The following is a 22,995-nucleotide window of genomic DNA, read 5'->3' as shown; positions in this document are numbered from 1 at the left end:
CAACTCCAGAGGTGAAGCCCCTGTCTCAATCTCCGACATTTGGCTGAGTGGAACTGTCATGTACCTGGTGGATATCAAGCTGTAGAGAGGGCTTCTCTTGCACCTCCTGTCCAACACCCCTGGTAGAGATGACAGGAAGTGAAGGACACAGAGTGGCACGAGGGGGGAATGTAGCAGGTGGCACTGGCTGGGCCTTGGCAGGAACCCGATGGCTGAAGATCACCGGATAGGCACTGAGAACAGGAACTTCACGTCACTGGATCAGCAGGCAGAACTGTGGTTGAAACATAAGCCAGGGGGTTATCAACAGCCAGGCAGAGCAGGAACATGAGGCAGAAGTTAACCGGACTTCTCTTACACCGGAGCAGAAATTCTTGCAGCTCTGCAGGGACAGGTCCAGAGGGGGTTCACACCACGCCAGCTGGAGACAGGAATGGTGGTGTCCGATAATGGCTCAAACCTCCTGTCCGCCCTTAGACAGGGAGAGTTGACACATGTTCCATGGCCTCAATTTGGTGGTGCAGCGTTTCCTAATTGCGTACCCAAGGTTGAAAAAAATATATAGGAACGAGCTAATCATGTAAATTAAACAGATGTGAACCATGAATTAATAAATGAGACACACTGATAGTAAAAAGTTAAAACCTCAGTGTGAATCATAGCAACAAATTAATCGATATATATGTGCAAATTGCTTTGAGCATCTATCTTAAAAGGCACAAATGAAAAAACTGTGTGAAACAATAAAGTGATGCAATGTCCAAAGAAGAGGGATCTCTAAATAAACGAAAAATATATAATCGCTCTAGATAGAAAAGTTAATGGATTGGAAAGTCCACCAGTGTTTATAACAAAAGGCTTAATCACAAAATCCATCCACTATCTTCAACGTGCAGATTCCACCACCATGTAAAAAGGATGTCTCCTTACCAGGTCTCCATCACCACCAGTTAGAGGATCACAGAATGCCTGTAATAAACCAAAGCCTGTGTCTAATCCGGAAAAAGCCATGCATCAATCTCGAGGATACCTCTTATGCCGCGTACACACGGTCGAACTGTTTGACGTACTTAGTCCGTCATACAATCCGACGGACAATCCGTCGTACTTTCCACTGAACGGACTTGACCACACACGGATACCCAAACAGTCCAACGAAAGCTTGCGCGATGACGTACAGCACGTACGATGGGACTAGAAATAGGAAGTCCAAGACACAGCAAAGTCCTGTAAATCCTTTCTGGGCATGCGCCATTCTTAGTCCGTCGGACTAGCATACTGACGACCGTATTGTCCGCTGAAACCAAAGTACGACGGACAGATTTTTGGAAAAACCGAAAATCTTAGTACTCCGGACTGCACGCTGAAAAAGTCCGCTGAAGCCCACACACGAGCGGATTGTCCGCTGAAATGTGTTTCAACGGACTAAGTACGTCAAACAGTTTGACCGTGTGTACGCGGCATTAATGACTCATCAGGATGGATGGATAGTTTTTATAAAAAACATAAAGCTCCATATAGTGTAAAACCATAAACAAATCTATTCACATAAAAATATATTGCACTTACAGCATCCGTATTCAAAGAAAGCCTGAAGTCTGGTGTGCTGGCCAGCGCACATCCAGACAAACCCATCCTTCTGGGACACGAATGGAGAGACACAAGGTGATGTCAGCGTGTCACTCTTCCCTACGTGTTTCATAAGAGAATTACGTCATCCAGGGGCACGTGCCCAGGGTTGCAAGATATAGGCAGAAGAGTCTGTAGCCATTTCAGGTGGTCATACACAGCCAGTGCTCGGTTGACTGAAATTCAGCTGTAATTCCACCTGCCCGTAATCCGCCTGATTCGTGACATGCCCACCAGGTGGAAATTTGGGAATGCTGCAGGGGCTATACATGCAGCAGGGGGCCATCAACAAGTACCTGTGCCAATACGGCACGACGACAGGCTCAGGCAGCCTGAATGGCTGATCATTAAGGATGCATGCACTGTATTGTCCCCATTCGAGGAGGCCACAAGGATGGTAAGCCGTGACAGTGCATGCATCAGTGACACAATCCCTTTTGTGTTCCTGCTGGAGCAGACTCTGTGTGTCATTATGGACAGGGGCACTGGAGGCAGAGGAGCAGGAGGAAGAGGAGGACTTCCTTTCCTCTCAAGGCCCACTTTATCCAGCCACCATCATTCCTATGTCACAGAACACACAGGAGGAGAAAGGGGACTTTCATAGGCTTTGAAGAAGAGGAAGACATTAATCAATCTGTAAGTGATGGCTTTCCAACCCCAGGACCCTTGGGAGTAATACGTGGCTGGGAGGTGGAAGTTCCAGATGCTGTCATCCTGAGTGACCCAGAGGAGTCTGCTTCTCAAGCCTCTGCAAATTTGAGGCGCATGGGCAACCTCATGCTTCAAAGTCTGCGAAAGGACCCAAGAATGCGTGGCATAAAGGAGAAGGATGATTACTGGTTGACAACCCTCCTTGACCACCGTTATAAGGGGAAGGTCTCAGAACTCATCCTGTCCCCACAGAGAGTGCAAAAGATAAAATCCGTTGAGGACACTTTAAAGAGGATTTTATTGAACGATTTTTCCTGACTCCAGTAGGTTACAGTGTTGTGGATAGTTTTGAGTCTTCTCTTGGTCAAGAGAAGAGCGTTGGAGAAGGCGCCTGCCTAAGTGAGGCATTTTGGATTTTTTTTAGTCCTCACAGCCCAGGGCTGTCAGCTCCATATCCCAATGGCAGCATCTGCCTCACATGGTGGATGATTACCTCGAGGCCAAAACAGAGATGGAGAGCTTTCCAGGTGACAATCTACTGACTTACTGGGTCATGAGAATAGACCACTGGCCAGAACTTGCCAAGTATGCTATGGAGTTGTTGGGCTGCCCTGCATCCAGCGTGCTTTCAGAGCGGGCATTCAGTGCTGCAGAAGGTTTCGTTACTGATCATAGAACGCACTTTTGACAACAAACTCTTTTGAAAAATTGGGTGCTACCAGGACAGGGTGTTGGCACAGTGCCGACTTGAGCTCCAAAAAAAGCCTTCTCAGCATCTGCATTTACTCCACCATGACCGATTTCCGACCCTTAGTCAGATCGGTCAATGGATCCGCTAACGTGGTAAAGTTGGGTAAAAACCTCCTGTAGTATCTCACCATGCCCAGGAATGCACGTACCTGCTTTTTTGTGAGGGGACGTGGCCAATTATGTATAGCCTCTACCTTGTTGACCTGAGGTTTCACTACCCTTCTACCCACGATATAGCCCAGGTATTTAACCTCCTCCATTCCCAAAGAACATTTTTCAGAGTTTATTGTAAACCCCTCCTTCCAAAGAGAGTCTAGCACTGCCTGGACTTTGGGCAGATGTGATTCCCAGTCTCTGCTAAAAATGACTATATTGTCCAAGTACACTGAGGCATACTCCTGGTGAGGTTGCAAAATCCTATCCATTGCTCTCTGGAACGTGGATGGAGCAGTTTGCAATCCAAAAGGCATTCTTTTGTACTGAAAACTCCTCTCTGGGGTAGAAAAAGCAGTTTTCTCTCTAGCAGCCTTAGTCAACGGGATTTGCCAATACCCCTTGGCAAGGTCTAATGTAGTGATATACCTGGCTGGACCTAGTCTCTCAATAAGCTCATCTACCCGGGGCATGTGGTAGGCATCAAACCGTGAAACTTCATTAAGTTTCCGGAAATCATTGCAGAATCACAGAGTCCCATTGGGCTTCGGTACCAACACAATCGGGCTCCACCACTCACTCTGTGATTCTTTAATAATCTCCAGGTCTAACATCTTCTTCACTTCCTCTGAAGCAGCCTACCATTGAGCCTCTGGGATGCGGTAGGGTCGGATAAAAACTTTGACTCCTGGTTCTGTGATAATATCATACTCTATGACACTAGTGAGCCCTGGTAAGTCTAAATATGTTTCTTTATTTCTCTGAAAGAACTCCTTTGCCTGCTGACTTTGGATTTTAGACAGGGTATTTGTTACTTGGACACTCTCCACCCCAACCTGAGGCTGAAGTTTTGCACTAGCCAGAGAGGTCACCGGTTCCCTGTCTGTCCAGGCTTTTAACAAGTTTACATGATATATCTGATATGGTTTCCTCTTGCCTGGCTGGTGAAATCTATAATTTACCTCTCCCACTTTTTCTACAACTTCATAGGGGCCTTGCCATCTGGCCAAGAATTTACTTTCCGTAGTGGGAATCAACACTACTACTCGATCCCCCACTTGAAAGTTCCTTATTTTAGCAGCCTTATAGACCCGTCGTTGAGCCTCCTGGGCTTTTTGCAAATGTTCCTTAACTAGTGGCATCACAGTTCAGATCCTCTCCTGCATTTGGGAAACATATTCAAGAACACTCTTATGCTGAATAGGTTCACTTTCCCATTCCTCTTTAACAAAGTCCAGTAAGCTGCCCATATACCAATTCAAAGGGCGAAAACCCAGTGGAGGCCTGGGGCACTTCCCGGATAGCAAACAGGAGAGCTGGTAACAGGCAGTCCCAGTCTTTCCCATCCCTTTGTACCACTCTCTTGAGCATAGACTTAAGGGTCTTATTAAAAACGTTCCACCAACCCATCAGTTTGGGGATGGTAGACCAATGTGTGCAGCTGTTTAATCCAGAACAGCTTGCATACATCAGCCATAACCTTCAACATAAACGGGCTGCCCTGGTCAGTGAGTATTTCCTTGGGAAAACCAGTCCATGTAAACAACTGGAATAGTTCCCAGGCAATAGTCTTAGAGGAGGTATCGCCTCAGGGGTAGAGCCTCAGGATATCGCGTGGCATAGTCGAGGATCACCAGTATGTAAGAGTGCCCTTGAGCCGACTTTACCAAGGGACCCACTATATCCATGGCTATCCTCTCGAATGGGACCTCAATTATGGACAGAGGGACCAAAGGGCTCCAGAAGTGGGTCGCCGGAGCGGTCAACTGACAGGTGGGACAAGAGGTACAGTATCGCCTTACCTCTGCTTTCAGACCTGGCCAGTAAAACTGGTCAGTGATCCGTGCCTTCGTCTTTTCAACTCCAAGGTGTCCCCCTAAAACATCATCATGGGCCAGGTCCAGGACCTTGCGTCTATACTGTTGGGGTACCAATAATTGTTCTACCACATTTTCTCTCACTTTGGTAACCCGATAAAGCAATTCATTACATATTGCAAAGTGTGGCCACCGCTCATTCGCGCCTGGCTCTTGGGAAACCCCAGTTATTACTACAACCTGTTCTCGTGCACGTGCTAAAGTCGGGTACTGCATCTGGGCAGTACCAAATGCCCCCTGGGGAACACCGAAATCTGCCAGAGCAGGGGTAGAGGCCACTTGCTCATCCTCTTCCCCCAGCATTACCTGAAGCGGGGAATGTTCCCCCCATCAGTGTTCAGGTAAGTCTGTGAACCACACATTTTGACGTCCTTAACAGGTACAGCACTACTTTCATCACCATTAACCAAATCATTCGCGTTTTCATCAACTGGATCCACATTAAGAACATTTGGCATCTCAGGGTTATTACCCTCAACAGCAGGAACAGAGGGACTAGTTTCTCCCCAGTCTCTGGACTGTTCAGTTAGTTTTCCTTGTCCCCACAGTTTTGCAAATAACAGACAGTCTCGTCCTATGATAACTTCATGTACCAAGTTCTTTACCCCCCTACCTCTTGAATACCAGTGCCATATGCTGTGAAGATGGACACCGAGATGAGAGGGTACTCTCTAGTGTCCCCGTGAATGCACACAACCTGTAAAGTTTTGCTTACCAGACTGATCTTCCCAATTACTCTAGGATGAACCAGGGTTACCATGCTTCCGGAGTCCAGCAAAGCCCGGGCAGGGAGGTGGTTTACTTGGACTTCACACTCAAATTTTTTCCAAGGTCAAGATGTGTTGTACATGCTTTATGGGCATAAAAATACCCCCTCCGAAGAACCCCACATTTCATGGGCTCCTCTTGCAGTGGGCAGTGGGCCCAGTATGACCTCAGGAATGACATTGCCAACATTGTACATCCCCTCCTCTCCAAACAGGAACAGATCGCTGAGGGGGAGTGACTCTTGACCTTCCGGGGTGTTGGTTCCAGGGCTCCGGGGGACGTCCTTTCAAAGGACGGAAGTTGATTGAAAAGGCCGTGGCAGACCGGGCCCTTGGTGCTTGGTAGGGCCAAGCAGATCCTCCACCATGTTTATCATTCCACCATCTCAACAAGGGGGTTCACTGTTTTGGGGTCTCAATGGCTGACCCACTGTTGAAGGTCATCTGGCAGTGACCTTAGGTATCGGTCCAGCACGACCCGCTCCACGATTTGGGGGCCAGACAACTGCAGCCATTTTTTTACCATTTGCACCAGGTCATGCATTTGAGACCGTGGTGGCTGATCCGGACGATATTTCCATTGGTGCACTCATTGAGACCGACCGGCCGTAGTCACCTCCAAACAAGCCAGTATTTCTGCCTTTAGTTTTTGATAATCTTTAGTGTCCTCCGGTGGTAGGTGGAAGTAGGCTTTTTGAAGATCTCTGGTGAGGAAAGGAGCAATTAGGCCAGCCCACTGGTCTTGGGGCCACCCTTCTCTCTAGGCTGTCCTCTCAAATGTAGCCAGAAATGCCTCTACATCATCACCCAGGGACAACTTCTGCAGAAAATGGCTTGCCCTCAAGGTTACCTGGTTGCCAGGGGCAACAGCTGCTTGTTCATGTCCCGGAGAAAGCTACTGCACTGCTTCTTTTAAGGCAGTCACCTGAGCCTGCATAACCCCTTGCTGGGTTGCTTGCTGAGCTGCCAACTGGACCACCAACAGGCCAGTATTTTCTTGCTGCAGAGCCAGCGCCTCTTTGTTGTGCGTTTATACCTCCAGCTGGGTTGATAAGTGCTAATTAGCTTCCTCATGGCGAGTCTGCGCGTGCATATTAGCCAAGGATAGCTGTTTTGTTAGCTCCTCCATTGTTTCAGCTTTCAGTATTTGTGTGGCTTTAACCCAGGACATAAATCCACTGTACTAGACCAATGCAAAAAAATAGCAAGAAAAACGCCTGCTACTTTGTCCTGCCCACATTCTAGCACCACTTGTAAAGTTCGGGGACCAGCTAGATCACAGGACACAGGCTTTTCACTCAAAAGGAGGTTTATTGAACTTAAATAGCTTTACAGCAGCAAAAGAAAGAGATTTCAGTCTCATCGACTTGCAAAGTCCAGAATTGCTATGGCAGTCAAACAGTCCTTGGTTTCTGTTGCAGGTAGCTTCCCCTGCCAGGAGGCTTCCAGGCAGGACACTACTGTTCACTTTTGTTGCTGCAAACCAAAGACAAACACCATCCACCATCCACAATCTCCTCTACACTCCTCCACACCCATCTACAACTTCCTGTCTTGTTTTAAACCCGCTTCCTCTGACAGGTGAGTTAACCCTTTTTGTTCTCTTAACCTCTAGAGATCCGCGCTATAGCCGATTGACAGCTACAGCGCGGACCTGCATTGCCGGGACGACTTCTATTGATGTCGTCCTGTGCACGAGCGGCCTGTGATCAGCGGGTCTATGAGATCCCGACCCCTTACCACGTGTTCATCAGTTAGCCAATGACAGCTGATCACGTGATGTCAACAAAGCCGGTAAACGTCTGACAGCGCAAGGAGAAGAAAAAAGAGCCGATTACTGGCAGCAGTGAGAGGGACATCAGTCCCAATCACTGCGATGTGCCCCAGCTCCTCAGTGCCCACCTGTGCCCCCTACAAGTGACCACAGTTCCATCTGTCAGTGCCCACAGTGCCACTTATCAGTGCCCACAATCAGTGTCTGAACAGTGCTGTACATCAGTGTCACCTACCAGTGCCATCAGTGTCACCTACCAGTGGCCATCAGTGCCACCTATCAGTACCACCTATCAGTACCACCAATCAGTACCACCCATCAGTGCCCATCAGTGCCATCTATCAGTGGTACCTATCAGTGCCCATCCATGCCACCCATCCATGCCACCCATCCGTGCCATCTTATCAGTGGCCATCAGTGCTGCCTTATCTGTGCCTATCAGTACCGACTTATCTGTCCCCATCAGTGCCACCTTATCTGTGCCTATCAGTGCCGCCTTAACTGTGCCTATTAGTGCCCATCAGTGCAGCCTATCAGTGCTTATCAGTGCAGCCTATCAGTGCCCACCAGTGCCACCTCATCAGCGCATATCAATGAAGCAGAAAAATTACCTGTTTTCAAAATTTTATAACAAACTATTAAACATTAAACCCCAGAGGTGATTAATACTATTTATTTGTGGGAAAAAAATGATGAAAATGTAATTTGGGTACAGTGATGTATGACCGCGCAATTGTCATTCAAAATGCGTCAACGCTTAAATCTGAAAATTGGTCTGGGCAGGAGGGGGGTTTAAGTGCCCAGTAAGCAAGTGGTTAAAGGGACCACAGTCCAAACAGAGGGGAAACTTAGCATCCTTCCAAGACCCAGCCACGGTGTCCTACAATATATATATATTTATGTGTATATATATATATATATATATATATATATATATATATATATATATGTATGTATATATATATATATATATATATATATATATATATATATATATATGTATATATATATATATATATGTATATATGTATATATATATATATATATACATATATTTATTTTATCAGACATCCTAGAGAATAAAATGGTTGTCATTGCAACTTTTTATGTTGCATGGTATTTCTGCAGCAATTTTTCAAACGCGTTTTCATGAATAAAAAAAACAAACTCTAAAGTTAGCCCTATTTTGTTGTAGACTATGAAAGATGATGCTACACAGAGTAAATAGATACCTAACATGTCACGCTTTAAAATTGCGCACACTTGTGGAATGATGCCAAACTTCAGTACTTAAAAATCTCCATAGGCTTTAACATTTTTTACAGGTTACATGTTTAGGAGTTCTAGTGCTAGAATTTTTGCTCTGACTTTGCTCTGAACTAACGTTCGTGGTGTATGTAACCTCTGTGTATCTGGCTCTGACTACAGTGCCTCACCAGCTACTAACCTCACTGCACGTCCCTGATTGACAACCTCAAGGAGGGTAAGTCACAAAAGGTCATCGCTAAAGAATCTGGTTGTTCACAGATTGCTGTATCCAAGCATATTAATGTAAAATTGAGTGAAAGGAAAAAGTATGTTAGACAAAGGTGCCCAAGCAACAGGGGTAACCACAGCCTTGAGAGGATTGTGAAGAAAAGGCCATTCAAGAATTTGGGGGGATTCATAAGGAGTAGACAAAGGCTGGTGTCAGTGCTTCAAGAGCCACCACACACAGACACATCCAGGACATGGGCTACAACTGTCGCATTCCTTGTGTCAAGCCACTCCTGAACCAAAGACAATGTCAGAGGAGTCTTGACTGGGCTAAAGAGAAAAAGGACTGGACTGTTGCTCAGTGGTCCAAGGTCCTCTTTTCAGATGAAAGTAAATTTTGCATTTCATGTGGAAATCAAGGTCCAAGAGTCTGGAGGAAGAGTGGAGAGGTCCAGAATCCAAGTTGCATGAGGTCCAGGGTAAGTTTCCACAGTCGGTGATGATTTGGGGAGCCATGTCATCTGCTGGTGTTGGTCTACAGTGTTTTACTAAGTGCAAAGTCGACACAGCCTTCTACCAGGAAATTCTAGAGCGCTTCATGCTTCCCTCTGCTGACCAGCTTTATGGAGATGCTGATTTCATTTTCCAGCAAGACTTGGCACCTGCCCACACTGCCAAAAGTACCAATACCTGGTTTAATGATCATGGTATCACTGTGTTTGATTGGCCAGCAAACTCGCCTAATTTACACCCGATAGAGAATCTGTGGGGTATTGTCAAGAGGAAGATGAGAGACCAGACCCAACAATGCAGACGAGCTGAAGTCCGCTATCAAAGCAACCTGGGCTTCCATAACACCTCAGCAGTGCTACAGTCTGATCGCCTCCATGCCACACCGCATTGATGTAGTAATTCATGCAAAAGGAGCCCAACCAAGTATTGAGTGCAAACTATACTGTACATGGACATACTTTTCAGTAAACCGATAATTCTGTATTAACCACTTGCTTACTGGGCATTTAACCCCCCTTCCTGCCCAGGCCAATTTTTAGCTTTCAGTGCCATCACACTTTGAATGACAATTACGTGGTCATGCAACACTGTACACAAATGAAAGTTGTGTAATTTTTTTCACACAAATAGAGCTTTCTTTTGGTAATATTTAAACACAGCAAATTTGGAAAACAAAACAACTTTTTGATAGTTTGTTATAAACTTTGTTATAAAACAGGTAATTGTTCTCCTTCATTGCTGTGTGCTGATGAGGCAGCACTGATGGGCACTGATAAGGTGGAACTGGTGGGCACTGATGGGTGGCACTGATAGGTACTGATAGGTGGCACTGAAGGGCACTGATAGGTGGCACTGATGGGCACTAGTAGGCAACACTGATAGACAGCACTAATAGGTGGCACTGATGATGAGGCACTGATGGGCACTGGTCGGCAGCACCGATGGGCACTGTTAGGTGGCACTGGTGGGCACTGGTAGGCAGCACTTATATGCGTCTGTAGGTGGCACTGGCGGGCACTGCATTTCTAAATAGGTAAAAAAAGTGAGCTGCGCTTAAAAAAAAACTCTAATCAAAAAAATTAATCAAATCACAAAAATTCATCAGTAATCACAAGGAAAAAATTGTGACAAAAAGGGATACAAACAATTAACTTAAAAAATTTAAGAAAATGAATTATATCAGTGAGTAATATCTTTTAAACATATAAGTGACAAAAAAATGTAATCAGTGCCCATAATATAGTTAGCATAAATTGCATACCCCTTATATATGAATCACATAAATTGTCAGTATTAAAGAAAATCAACCGACACACCCCCAAATTAGTTGTAATAAATGAACAAAAAAACCCAACAAAAAAAATTATTTAGTTAAAGAAAAAAAATCAGAAAGAGTCCCAGAAATAATATCCAAAGGATAGTGTTGATTCTTCCAAAGTGAAAATATGGAATTAGCACCCACAATGTTCTGTGTTAAAGAGAATCCAAGCAATCACCTCCACCAGTGAGAAGGGGGGCTGCTTGCCAGAATTATAGATCTCAGTGTCAATGAGATCAACAGGGCAAAAGCACAGTGGCAGCCCATCCACCCCCAACAGCAAAGGGAAGGAGGGGGAGGAGGGGCCCCAAGGCGCGTCACAGCTCCCGGATAGAAAGGACCCAACACGGCAGCAGTGTTTGACGGACCAATCAGAACACAAACAAGAGGTCTAAGTAATGACCAAATACTAGGTTTGGTAAAGAATAATTAATGATTACGATGGTAATAACATAAAAACAATTGCATTAAGTTAAACTCAAAAAGAACAAATAAAGGGCAATATAATGCAGGACATCTGGCAGGATTGCAAGATTAAAACCAAAATTATGCACAACCATCCCTATTCAGAGTTATTATATAGGCGAAAGGTTAAGGGACTTTAAGTGAACCACCAAGCGAATCATAATATGTAAGCATGTACTTTATGTGGGGTTTGGCCTATTACCCCACCTTTATGCCATGCTTGTTACTATTATTATATTATACTGATATTCTTTTTTTCATTGTAGCTACCGTACACGCTTTCTCCTGATGAGTGGCGGTCAGCCACGAAACGCGTAGAGCTATTGAAGTCGTGTTTTTCCTAATCGCATTCAAGCTTTTTACAGCTGCTCTGTCCAAATATTGTCCACAGAATATTGAGGCTACCCGTTATGCAGGCACTATTTGATGCTTTATGGTCTTATATCAACTCCATTTGGTGAACTGTGGAATTTTGTTACGTTCATACTTTACTTATATGCTGCTACGACGTATTGTTAATGCTTTGCATCAATTACAACGGATTTAATTGTGTACATATTATATCTTTTATGAATTTATTACCATTATATAAATTAAAAAGGGGGGTGTGTGCGCTCGCTTTTAAACCAAAAATCAAAAGAAATAACAAACAATGTTCTAAATAGCAACCAGGTGTGAGTGGATGTGGAATATGTGGACCAGCACAAACAGTAAATACGTGAACATATACATAAAATATGTGGACTAACACAGGCAGTTAAAAATGAAAAGTGACTTAGTGCAAAATTTAAATAGAAATTGCTGCATACATAAAAGATGCATAAACCGTATGCATAAAATATTCAAATAAAATCAAATAAGTGAATTGTAGCAGCAAACAGTGAAATACAATATGGTAGGGACCATATATGTGGAACACAGTGATATCAGTGCATCACGCTAAAGTGTCCCAAATAAGATGCAAACATGCAAAAAATCGCAGCAGAAAAAATAAATTTAAAGTGCAGTGTGCCAAACGGGGGACGATCCTCTGGTGGTGATCCGTGCCAGTAGTGCTAGCGCTGGGTAATTACCTCCCCGCTGCAGGATAAGCAGTGAAAAATCACACAAGGCAACCAGGTGGCAGAGGATGATCCAGGGGATGGCTGTACAGCAGAGTCTTGGGAATAACACAAATGTCTCCAATTTCCTCGTATATGGTCACCGGGCTCAGAAGGATAAACCAAAAGATACCGCCATAGTGTAGTAGTTTAAAACACAATTTTATTTTAAATAAAATATCTACTCACAAGGAAATGTAAACACAAGCACAGCAGACCGCCGAGCGTCTTGCCCGGATGTAGACGTCACTTCCGGTTCCTACGCATTACGTCATCAATAGGACTTCAACTGGGATCCCACTTTTCATTTTTAACTGCCTGTGTTAGTCCACATATTTTATGTATATGTTCACGTATTTACTGTTTGTGCTGGTCCACATATTCCACATCCACTCACACCTGGTTGCTATTTAGAACATTGTTTGTTATTTCTTTTGATTTTTGGTTTAAAAGCGAGCGCACACATTCCCCTTTTTAATTTATCCTATACATTGAGAGTTCACTCATACAGTGATTGCTGCTGCTTTCGATTTACCTTCCCCTAATTTTCCATAGAGCGCGGAAGCTCACAGATATATATTACCATTATATATTGCCAGTATCTCTTATCCATTGTAAATGATTTAATCATGTTTTGTTTAAGTTATATTTTTATGAACTTATTAAAATTTCCCAATTGTTCACCAATTTATACTATTCTATTATAATTTCGCACTTCATTTAAAGTCCCGCCCCCGTTGCTCTACCCCCTTTTTTGATCACTACATGGATGGAAATACATGACCTTACCAGGTCATGGTTTGATGTTAAGTCCCAAGGGATGGAAATAGGTGACCTTACCAGGTCACATTTCACTTAAAGTCCCTTAACCTTTCGCTTATATAATAACTCTAGTTTCGCTGGGTCTGGTAAGAGGGCCTGTTGGCCATTACCCATTACTTATCCTAGGGACTGTACTACGTATGCCGTCTCTGACCATGATAGTAATAATAATAATCTCATTGTCGAAAAGGGGTGGTGCATGGGTGAACTCAAAATTATGCCCCCCTGAAAAAAGTTCTGCGGACACCCATGGCCCCGCCTCCAACATCTAGATGACATCACTTCCAGTCTGCTCTGCATCCCACAAGAAGCTCTCCGCCATCTTGTTGTTTTCCACTTTTCCATATAAGCTGTCATCCAGCCTGACATCCATACTTTCCAAGCTGTAAGTTGTAGGAAGAGGCTCCCCATCCCAGATGCATGAGCTGACTGCTCATGGATTGCATACAAAAAGTACAATTTCTTCTTCCCAAGTGAATTACTAATTTACAAGTATATCTCAGTACCATTAATGCTGCACTTAGTTTAGTGCCCCAGGTGTGTGCTCTTGGTCCTGCAGGTGTACAGTATCTATCTACCCAGTACTCCTATATTGGTCTGAGGTTCCCTATTGTGAGACTGTCCATTGGAAGCCCTTGCTATGTGATGAGTCTGATTTTAACTGTCACAATGTGAGTTACCATTTGTCTTTTCACCACAATAAATCTGTTAAAATACTACACTCAGATTGTGTACGAAAAGGAAAACTGTAAGCGCAGAGATATGTGTACCTCTATACATGCAACAGTCACAGTTCATCAGTCCACATGATAAGCTAAACAATGGCAGATCCTAAAAGGAGATGATGGTGGGTGGCAGCTATCCTTAGAGAGAAGCCAGCTCTATAATAGGAAGACAAGGGGACAAAAAAGAAAGAACCACCTAAGTGCAATAAGTTAAGCAAGATTTTAATGACACAGCAATAAATACAGGAAAGTGAATAAAATCAGGCTCATCTGTGCTGTGGGCACAAAGTGCAATCCAGCCGCTGGTCCATTCTAATCCACAGGGAGGTGGTTGTGAGAGACAAGATGTGTAGTCTTTTCCTGTGGCCACCAGGAACACAGCCAGGTCTGACGTGGAACGAAGGTGGAACACAGGCGATGACGTCACAGGAAGCAGAACCAGGGGAAGCAGCAAGGGAGGAAGTTCTGTAGAGAACAAACAGGCTATGTGCTCGGAGTCTACTGCTCCTTCTACAGGCGCTTCCTTTTTTTTCCCCTTGTCTACACTCAGATTGTGCACTGCTTTTCTTATCTGTTTGGCTAGAGATAATTCAGTCTCTTGCATTGAGCATTGAGATCAGCAAAAAAGTTACCCGAAGTGCTCCAAGTGGACTCCAAGAACTTTTTGCTGTCCTTTGTTATTCCGCCATATACCTCATTATTGCTGTAGGTCCCTAGGTACAAAAATGCAGGGAGCCAGCTGCTAGTGAAGGGGACAAGCACAATACCCCTTAACTACCAGAGCAATCATCACCCTATGCCAGTCACCCATTCCCTGGCTGGTTGCTTGCTTAATCTAATGACACATATATGGTTGTCCCAAGCAACAGCAATATAGCCTACATTAGACAGCAAACTACATGCTGGATTAAACTGTACTATATCTACATCTGGTGGCAGAAAGGAAATACTATGTGGGACAGGAGCTACCCTTTTGTTCAAGCCCCTGCTAGAGGACATTAAAAACAAAATGACCTGGTGTTGGAATTTCCAAGTCCTCTCTTGCAGGGACAATTTTTTTAGATTTTTTTTCTAACAAGCAACAGACTTGCTTTAATTGTAATACAAACACATATAGAAGAGAGTATTTCAAAGTATTATATAAAGGTGATCTGAAGGCAAAGAAATCAATAACCAAAATCAAAATACCTGTTCATTAGAAACACTCTTTATTTTTCTTAAAAGAGATCCTGTCTCCAAACCATTCCAACAATAATCTTTCCACAAATTATGTGCGCAGTCAATGTATTTTATGCATGTTATTTACCTACAAAAGCCTCCCTTGTGTTGACGTCCAAAACCTCAGAGACTGTTGCTGGGTGGCGCCATCATAAATTTAATGTCAGCAGTAGGGATGAGCCGAACAACCCCCGGTTCGGTTCGCACTAGAACTTTCGAACGGACCCCAAATTCGTACGAACGTTAGAACCCCATTGAAGTCTATGGGACTCGAACGTTCGAAATTAAAAGTGTTAATTTTAATGGCTAATATGCAAGATACTGTCCTAAAAAAGGTTTGGGGACCTGGCTCCTGCCCCAGGGGACATGGGTCAATGCAAAAACAAACTTTTAAAAACTGACGTTTTGGCGGGAGCACTGATTTTAATGACGATTAAAATGAAAAAAAAAAGTGAAATATTTCTTTAAATATGGTGCCTGGGAGGTGTCTGTAGTATGCCTGTGAAGTGCCATGTGTTTCCCGTGTTTAGAACAGTCCCTGCACAAAATGACATTTAACGGAATTAACGTCATTTAAAGCTGCTTGCGGTTTTAATGTTATATCTGGTTCCTGCAATATGGTTGAAAATCATTGAGAAAAATGGCATGGGTAGCCCTCCCTGCCCATTACCAGCCCCTTTGGGTCTTGTACGCATATTAAGGGGAACCGCGTACCCGTATTAAAAAAAGGAAATACGTGTGGCCCCCAGGCCCTATATACTCAGAACAGCAGTATATAGGCGGTGCAAACAAGACAGGGACTGTGTAGGTTTGTTGTGTTAGGTTGAATCGGTTTGTAATTTTCAACTGGTACATTTTTAAAGTGTAGCTCCAGTCAAAAAAACTATTTTTAAGCTTTTTGGAAAACATAGGGAAGGGTTATCACCCCTGTATAATTTGTTTTGTCGTCCGTCTTTTTCAGAGCACGCAGACAGCACGCACAATCTCCTACCGCTGACTGCAAGCTCTATTTAAAACGAGCAAGATAGTTAGCTATATAGGTGGATATAGCGGTGTATACTGCGTTCAGAGCACGCAGACAGCACGCACAATCTCCTAACACTGACTGAAAGCTCTATTTAAAATGAGCAATATATTTAGCTATATAGGTGGATATAGTGGTGTATACTGTGTTCAGAGCACGCAGACAGCACGCACAATCTCCTAACACTGACTGAAAGCTCTATTTAAAACGAGCAATATATTTAGCTATATAGGTGGATATAGCGGTGTATACTGCGTTCAGAGCACGCAGACAGCATGCACAATCTCCTAACACTGACTGAAAGCTCTATTTAAAACGAGCAAGATATTTAGCTATATAGGTGGATATAGCGGTGTATACTGCGTTCAGAGCACGCAGACAGCACGCACAATCTCCTAACACTGACTGACAGCTCTATTATAAAAGATAGATATATCGCTAGATATATAGGTGAATATAGCGGTATATACTGCGGTCAGGGCACGCAGACAACAACCACTACAGAAGAGCAAGAACGAAAAATCGGCCGATAACGATCGGTGTATACTGTGTTGAAGGTACACAGAACACCCATTAACTGCTACAGATGCCAACACACTACACAAGGCCGCCGCGCTGGCGGCCTTATATAGTGTTGGGTGTGTACTACACAGCCTGAGCTATGATTGGCCACAGGCATCTTGCCTGTGGCCAATCATGGCTCTCCTCGCTGCCAGCGCTGTGATTGGCCAAGTGCATGCTTGGCCAATCATGAGCCAGCAATGCACTGCGCCATCGCAGTGCATTGTGGGCCGTGAGCGCCACACGAATTTGGTGCGAACGGCCCATAACGTTCGGAATTCGCCGAACGGGCGAACAGCCGATGTTCGAGTCGAACGTATGTTCGACTCGAACGCGAAGCTCATCCCTAGTCAGCAGCCCCAGCAGACTCAGAGCAGTCACTCAAGCTACATAAATCATGTAAAAAAAAACATATGAAACAGAAAAACACAAGTAATCATTTTTTTAAGTTGGCGACAAGGGTTCTTTAAAGTTCTTTCATTTATTGTACAGTTAATCAGTTTTGTTGTAGCCATGTTCCAAGACTATCTATATTTTCTTTGGTTCTGCCAATTTGTTTACTCTGCTCCATACCTATGCATATTGCATAGCCTCAATACTCATTTAAACATTGCAATGTTCAATCCTCTGTGCCAATACTTAAGAATTAAACATCTTTTGTATCTTTTGTACTTCTAATTTCCATTGTAATAGCTCTGCTACCTCCCTTGGCAATCTTTGAAAATGCATCTGTTATTATGTTATCCTTCTTAAAACTGTAATGCTCCTCCATTGCTTTTTGCAGATATAGTTAATTTTTTTCTTGTAGTCTCCCCAACAGTAAAATTTTATTTTTTTGCAGGAATGAAATACTTATAGCGGTTATAAAATCAAAATGTTTTTTAATTGAATGCAATCCCTACATTAAGGTAAAAAATTCCCCACTACTTGTTCTGCCCCCTCCCCCAACACTTACCTGTCTCCTCTCACAATTCAGCGCTGTCCCCAATGCTGTCAGTCAAATCCTGTAAATAGGGAGCATGGGGCATGGCTGAGCCACCTGCAAGGGTGCCCCCTCAGCACACGACTTGCTGAGGGGGCACTAAGTTGAAGAAGGAGCCTACAGTATCTGCGGGGGACCACCCAAAGAATGTGTAAGGGGCCGCTCTGCGCAATATTGTTGCACAGAGCAGGTAAGTATAACCTTTTTTTTATTTTAATAAACAAAAATACCTTTGGCTCCTTTCAGACCTGTGGATCCATATTTAGCCATCCGCTTGCTCGGGGGGGATTGCTCCACTGATCCCCACTGAGCCAGGGGATGACAAGTCCATCTCTGCACACTGTGGGACCTGTATATTTCCTGCTGCCCCTCTGGGCAGGGCCGTCTTTAATGCTGATTGGACCCTGGGCAAAACTGTTCTTGCCCCCCCCCATGCAGTTTTGCTCTCCACCCGCTCTGAGACATACAATAAATAGCAGCTAGACTTAAAATCAGTTTACTGTATCAGATCAGGCAGCAATTGCAGCATATCATTACTGCTTAATGACTGGTTGCTAGAGGTTACAGCACACATTACGGCTCACTTATTAGTTGCTTGAGGTTACAGCAAATGATTTCTGCTTGTTAATTGGTTACTAGAGATTACTGTAAAGTAATACTGCTCACTGATTGGTTGCTGGAGGTTACAGCACATCATCTCCTCACTGCAGGGGAGCATGATACACATATGAATGCCACCCTTATTTATATATCAATACTGCCGGCCGCATCTATTTACTTAGTAATGCCGCCACTATTTACATATGAATGCCGGTTATTAACATGTAAACACAGGGTCTGCAGGTGAGTTATCTGTACACAACAATAGGGCAGAGCTGGGCAGATTTAGTACCATCACTTCACACTGAGATATTGGGACTAAAACTTCAATGGACAAGGGAATTTACACTGGGCTAGTTGGCAAGTATGAGGCAGCTTCTTTGGGCCCCACAACAATGACAGGGCCCAGGGCAGCTGCCCCTTTTGTCCTGCCTTAAAGACGGCCCTGCCTCTGGGGGTTATCACTACACAATTAATCTGGATTTGGGATCTGTTATATTGTTTTGCTATGTATCGTTTACTCTACTTGCTTTACTTGCAGTGTCTTGAAACACTCAATAATCCCTGAAAGCTTCTCTTTAACCACTTGCTGTCATTATACTGCGGCAGGTTGGCATTAGGGTGCCCACGTGTCCCGGATTGCCCGGGACATTCCCACAATTAGCAGGTCTGTCCCGGGTCCCGGGCACCTTCATTCCGGGACAATACAGTGTCCCGGAATGAAACGGATACAGCCATTCACAATTTTAATTGATTGTGGAATGTCGATGTTGTAATTCGGCCGGGCCAGCCCAGTGGTGTAGCGTGGGGGTGGGCAGCCCAAGTGACTTCTTCCAGGCTCCACACATCTCCAATGAGGCAGACTCCTCAGCAACTGGATCTCCCCCCACCCAGCGACTCCAGTGGTCCAGCCTGCCCTGTCCCCCATGATTCCTCAGCTGCGTGCCATCGCCCAATGCAGGCAGCCCATGTGTGAGTGGGAGGGGCGGTGCTCCGTGCAGGCGAGCGTACGGCGGCCGCTGGCAGAGTTCCCGGCCTGCGGGGATAGCAGTCATCTGATTATGGATGATCTGCATGGAGTACTGGCCTGGAGTGGTGATTGAAATCCACCAATCTGCCATATGTTTGTGTGGGGTGTGGGGAAGTAGTCAGTAGTGTGAGTAGTGCAGAAAGAAGTGTAGTGGTCAGGTAGGTCAGTGCAGGGCACAGAGAAGTCAGTGTAGTGGGTAGGTGGGTCAGGGTAGAGGTCAGGTAGGTTATAGTGGTCAGGTGGCTCAGTGTAGAGGACAGGTAGGTCAGTGTAATGCATAGTATAGTGGACAGGTAGGTCAGTGTAGTGGATAGTATAGTGGACAGGTAGGTCAGTGTAGTGGACAGGTAGGTCAGTATAGTGGACAGGTAGGTCAGTATAGTGGACAGGTAGGTCAGTGTAGTGGACAGGTAGGTCAGTGTAGTGGACAGTATAGTGGACAGGTAGGTCAGTGTAGTGGACAGTATAGTGGACAGGTAGGTCAGTGTAGTGGATAGTATAGTGGACAGGTAGGTCAGTGTAGTGGACAGTATAGTGGACAGGTAGGTCAGTGTAGTGGATAGTATAGTGGACAGGTAGGTCAGTGTAGTGGATAGTATAGTGGACAGGTAGGTCAGTGTAGTGGACAGTATAGTGGACAGGTAGGTCAGTATAGTGGACAGGTAGGTCAGTATAGTGGACAGGAAGGTCAGTGTAGTGGACAGTGTAGTGGACAAGTAGGTCAGTGTAGTGGACAGGAAGGTCAGTGTAGTGGACAAGTAGGTCAGTGTAGTGGACAGTGTAGTGGACAAGTAGGTCAGTGTAGTGGACAGTGTAGTGGACAGGTAGGTCAGTGTAGTGGACAGTGTAGTGGACAGGTAGGTCAGTGTAGTGGTTAGTGTAGTGGACAGGTAGGTCAGTGTAGTGGTTAGTGTAGTGGACAGGTAGGTCAGTGTAGTGGACAGTATAGTGGACAGGTAGGTCAGTATGGTGGACAGGTAGGTCAGTATGGTGGACAGGTAGGTCAGTGTAGTGGACAGGTAGGTAAGTACAGTGGACAGGTAGGTCAGTACAGTGGACAGGTAGCTCAGTGTAGTGGACAGTATAGTGGACAGGTAGGTCAGTGTAGTGGAGAGTATAGTGGTCAGTGTAGTGGACAGTATAGTGGTCAGTGTAGTGGACAGTATAGTGGTCAGTGTAGTGGACAGGTAGGTCAGTGTAGTGGACAGGAAGGTCAGTGTAGTAGACAGGTAGTGGAGAGTATAGTGGTCAGTGTAGTGGACAGGTAGGTCAGTGTAGTGGACAGTATAGTGGTCAGTGTAGTGGACAGGTAGGTCAGTGTAGTAGACAGTATAGTGGACAGGAAGGTCAGTGTAGTGGACAGTATAATGGTCAGTGTAGTGGACAGGTAGGTCAGTGTAGTGGAGAGTATAGTGGTCAGTGTAGTGGACAGGTAGGTCAGTGTAGTGGACAGGAAGGTCAGTGTAGTGGACAGGAAGGTCAGTGTAGTGGAGAGTATAGTGGTCAGTGTAGTGGACAGGTAGGTCAGTGTAGTGGACAGGAAGGTCAGTGTAGTGGACAGGAAGGTCAGTGTAGTGGACAGGTAGGTCAGTGTAGTGGACAGGAAGGTCAGTGTAGTGGACAGGAAGGTCAGTGTAGTGGAGAGTATAGTGGTCAGTGTAGTGGACAGGTAGGTCAGTGTAGTGGACAGGTAGGTCAGTGTAGTGGACAGGAAGGTCAGTGTAGTGGACAGGAAGGTCAGTGTAGTGGACAGGAAGGTCAGTGTAGTGGACAGGAAGGTCAGTGTAGTGGACAGGAAGGTCAGTGTAGTGGAGGGAGCAGCTAACCTGGATGATGTCACTCGCTGCCCTCCTGCTGTGCTGATCCGCAATCGGCACTTTATTACTATACACTTTTAAATCAAGAGGATTTCATGTGAGTACGTATTTGTTTTAATAAACTAATATTTATTTAGCAAATCGGAAAGCACTTAGTATACTTCGTTTACCCGCATGTTCTAGAATATATCTGAGTATCAAGGCATTCATATCTTCCCCAAGGTGGGACAAGTGCTTTTGACCTTCTGTAGATTCAGGGGTCCACCTTTTGGATGTGAATAAGCATTTCTTGTGGTGGAGGGCGCTGTCACCCATTAAGGATAACAGATTTTCCTTCACCCACGTGGATACTTGTGCTGCTGTGTGGGCTCTGTGGTTCTATTGTGCACTAACTTATTTGGACTTTTATATGGCTTTATATTTGTGTGTGTTTTTAAGTGTTAGGTACTAGTGCACTGCCTTTTTTCTTATATGGCTATTTAGAGGGATGTGAATTTACCTTTAGTGTTCAGATGGCAACTTATTATTTATACCTTCCCAATGTAAGTTTAGACTGACAATATTAATTTATCATTGAGATCAGTGTAGTGGTCAGTGTAGGAATCAGGTAGGTCAGTGTAAGGGTAAGTGTAGGAATCAGGTAGGTCAGTGTAAGGGTAAGTGTAGGAATCGGGTAGGTCAGTGTAAGGGTAGGTCAGTGTAAGGGTAAGTGTAGGAATCAGGTAGGTCAGTGTAAGGGTAAGTGTAGGAATCAGGTAGGTCGGTGTAAGGGTAAGTGTAGGAATCGGGTAGGTCAGTGTAAGGGTAGGTCAGTGTAAGGGTAAGTGTAGGAATCAGGTAGGTCAGTGTAAGGGTAAGTGTAGGAATCAGGTAGGTCGGTGTAAGGGTAAGTGTAGGAATCGGGTAGGTCAATGTAAGGGTCAGTGTAGTGGTCATGTAGGTCAGTGTAATGGACAGTGGACCTTTTGTAGTCTAAAGTATTTTTTAATTTTTTTTTTATATGCAACTTTAGTGCCTTAGATATAAAGAGCGTTTGTTTAATTATGTCAGCCTAACGCTGAAAAAAACAATTACATTCTTTTAATCTAAGTGGCCTGGACAGGTAGGTCAGTGTAGTGGATAGTATAGTGGACAGGTAGGTCAGTGTAGTGGACAGTATAGTGGACAGGTAGGTCAGTGTAGTGGATAGTATAGTGGACAGGTAGGTCAGTGTAGTGGATAGTATAGTGGACAGGTAGGTCAGTGTAGTGGACAGTATAGTGGACAGGTAGGTCAGTATAGTGGACAGGTAGGTCAGTATAGTGGACAGGAAGGTCAGTGTAGTGGACAGTGTAGTGGACAAGTAGGTCAGTGTAGTGGACAGGAAGGTCAGTGTAGTGGACAAGTAGGTCAGTGTAGTGGACAGTGTAGTGGACAAGTAGGTCAGTGTAGTGGACAGTGTAGTGGACAGGTAGGTCAGTGTAGTGGACAGTGTAGTGGACAGGTAGGTCAGTGTAGTGGTTAGTGTAGTGGACAGGTAGGTCAGTGTAGTGGTTAGTGTAGTGGACAGGTAGGTCAGTGTAGTGGACAGTATAGTGGACAGGTAGGTCAGTATGGTGGACAGGTAGGTCAGTATGGTGGACAGGTAGGTCAGTGTAGTGGACAGGTAGGTAAGTACAGTGGACAGGTAGGTCAGTACAGTGGACAGGTAGCTCAGTGTAGTGGACAGTATAGTGGACAGGTAGGTCAGTGTAGTGGAGAGTA

The sequence above is a fragment of the Lithobates pipiens genome, unplaced genomic scaffold (genome assembly GCF_037356315.1).
Source record: "Lithobates pipiens isolate NorthernLeopardFrog02 unplaced genomic scaffold, aLitPip1_a1.2 Scaffold_8, whole genome shotgun sequence".
Lineage (NCBI taxonomy): Eukaryota > Metazoa > Chordata > Amphibia > Anura > Ranidae > Lithobates > Lithobates pipiens.
Note: the sequence above shows the minus strand (reverse complement) of the source record.